We start from the raw sequence: 3,065 nt of genomic DNA on the forward strand, positions 1-3,065 counted from the left end.
TCTGACCTTGGAGAGCGGCGCAGTAATCTGCCACTTGTCACACTGGCATCCCACACTGCAGCACTGGTTCACGTCTCTGATAACCACCCACTATTGTGCCAGAGAGTTCAGGAGTGTCCCCTGCCAGCTAAGTGAGAGATCAGCATGGGATTCCTGCTTCCGACTTTCTGCAGGCCCACAGCTTGTCTGCCACAGGTGTTTGGAGAGTGAACCTGTGGGTGGAAGCTTCTCTTTCCGTGTGTCTCTGTGTCTGTGTCACCGTATGTCTGTCACTGTGTGTTTGAAATTAATATTTTATTTAGCAAAAAGAGAAGTAGCAACATTGTACATATGTACCTTCATAAGCCATACCATGCTATGTTTCATAAAATATTAGCCATGAAGGCAGTTCGATTGCAAGCTAGCTGGATAGTGTCTCAATTTAATAAAATCTGCCTAAAGATTTCCCAAAAGTTCCACAGACAATTACTTTCCTCACTTTAGGGAATTAATGGCAATTTAAGTATGAAGCACAAAAAGATAAAGTTTATCTTCTGGCATATAATTTCATGTGAGTTCATTTTGCTATTTTATAATTTGAGCAAAATTATTGGAAAATAGAAGAAGCTAAGAAAGCACAACACCAAATGCGGTGAGCTAGTGCAGTGAACCCCTGGTCTCACATCTTCTTCTGTACCCAAGGTTGCAAATTCCTCCACGGACTATGAAAGAAGACAAATGCATTTTTCAAAGGAGAACAGTTTATCTTTTAATTTTTCAATCTTTTTTTTTTTTTTTTTGGAAAGGCAAAGTGACAGAGAATAAGATAGAAAAACTGGAGGGAGATTGTCCATGTGCTGGTTTAGTTCCCAAACACCTGCAACAGCTAGCTAGGGATGAGGCAGAAGGCAGGACTTCCGCTGAGCTTTACCAGTGGATTGTGGCAACACCGGCATGTGTCATTATCTGCTGCCTCATCACATGCTTCATTTCTTGAATAGCAAACCTGGAGACTGAGCTGGAACCCTGACTGTATAGAAGATGCTTCCAGATCACCGCTGATGTGATCAGCCACGAACTCATACTGGATATTCCAAGGCAGATATCTTGGTCTCAGAAATATATACATATATATATCAAAAAATAATACATAGGGTCTTCTGACCCATGATTCACTCCCCAAGTGACCGCGATGGCCGCTGCTGAGCTGATCCAAAGTCACGATCCAGGAACTTCCTCCAGGTCTCCCACATGGGTGCAGGAATTCAAGGCTTTGGGCCATCCTCGACTGCTTTCGCAGGCCACAAGCAGGGAGCTGGATGGGAAGTGGAGCTGCTGGGATTAGTACCGGTGCCCATACAGGATCCCGGTGAGTTCAAGGCAAGGACTTTAACTGCTAGGCCATCGCGCCAGGCCCTAAAAATATGGAATGCCTCATGAATTTGCGTATCATCCTTGTGCAGGGCCAGACTAATCTGCTCTCTGTCGTTCCAATTCTAGCATATGTGCTGCTGAAGCGAGTATACATATATATATTTTTCAATATATTCATTTTCATTAGCTGTGATATAATCAATTAGCTAGGTTCACAGCTCCAATCAGCTTTCCTTCAAAATACACAAATTTCAAAAATTATAGCTTCAATATATTGATTTGCAAAGATATTCCTTTATTTATTCAAAATTTGGGATATATGGGCCCAGCGCGGTGGCCAAGAGAGTAAAGTCCTCGCCCTGAACGTGCTGGGATCCCATATAGGCGCTGGTTCTAATCCTGACCACCCTGCTTCTCATCCAGCTCCCTGCTGTAGCCTGGGAAAGCAGTCAAGGATGACCCAAAACCTTGGTACCTTGCACCCATGTGGGAGACCCAGCACAAGCTCCAGTCTCCTGGCTTCAGATCGGCTCAGCTTCTCTGTTGCGCTCCACTTAGGGACGGAATATCTTCCTCTCTGTCTCTCCTCCTCTCTGTATAATACATCTAACTTTGTAATAAAAATAAAACTAATCTTTAAAAAAAATTATTATTTTGGATATCTAAAACACCTCTTTCTATTTTGCTATATTCTGCCTTTGATAACAGTTTCTAAATTTTGAAATCTCTTAAAAAGACTTAGGGAATTCATGTAAAATGAAAAAGGCAAGAATTGTATAATATTACAATATTTAAGAGCATATTCTTTAAAATATTTATTTAAAATTTAACATTTAAATGTTTAGGTGCATGTAGTCTGATAACCTGTTTCAAAAGTGAACTAAGCATAATGTGTTCAGGACTTGTCAGGGTCTCCGTTCCTCCTGTAACAGAATGAACAAAAAATGACATTTATCCCATGATTCGTGAAATCCTCGCATTTGTTTCCAGATCACTGATTTCATGAGGATTTTCTTTCTTTTTTTTTTTTAGGAAGACATAAGAGCTAGAATGATGTGTTTTGAACAGATTAAGGAGTTTTACCATAAAAACATTTAAAATAGATAAATGCTTTTCTATATTTTTGTAACACAGAAAATGTTGGGCCCAGGGCAAAGAGAAATTTTAACAACCAGAAGCTCTAAAATTATAAAATAGTGAATGCAAACTCAGATTCATTGCACAATACAACCAATAGGAAGTAACGCTTCATGAAAGTATGAAATGAATTACAGCTGACTGCCCTAAAAGTTCTCGAGTCGAAGAACTAAGCAGAGGCTGATGAGTGCCGCTGCTGTGGCTCTGCCTGGATGAGCTCGAATGTGACCATTTCATCAATGAGGGATACGCGAGGACAGCCACTTCAACACGATGCTCCAGAGGTAAGCTGATGTGATGTTAGCCTCAAAATGGGGAGAAATGGAAGGTATTTCCTGAAGACTGAAAATCCAGAAACATTTGCCATGCAGTTTATCAGTAGCTAGTGAAGAATCTTGGAGAATAAAGGCAAATATGAACTCAACGGACTGTCATATGCAAAGCTCACCTAGTAGACATACCTTATTGCCCAAGATCACACCAAAGCAATAACTCTGTAAATGTGAATGTATGTATAAAGAGTTGCATCATTTGTACAAATTTGTATGATGTACAGCTTGCAAAACCACTGTGTG

General features: G+C 40.5%; 1 non-coding gene across 1 annotated transcript; it reads right to left on the minus strand.

The window, feature by feature from the left end:
* Nucleotides 1–1,397: 1,397 nt before the first annotated feature.
* On the minus strand, nucleotides 1,398–1,499 carry LOC121166776. The gene has a single exon (XR_005885480.1). It is a non-coding gene; the product is annotated as a U6 spliceosomal RNA (small nuclear RNA).
* Between the last annotated feature and the right edge of the window lie 1,566 nt (nucleotides 1,500–3,065).

This window comes from Ochotona curzoniae, unplaced genomic scaffold (assembly GCF_017591425.1).
Source record: "Ochotona curzoniae isolate NIBS_2020 unplaced genomic scaffold, NIBS_Ocur_1.0 contig_1071, whole genome shotgun sequence".
NCBI classification, from domain to species: domain Eukaryota; kingdom Metazoa; phylum Chordata; class Mammalia; order Lagomorpha; family Ochotonidae; genus Ochotona; species Ochotona curzoniae.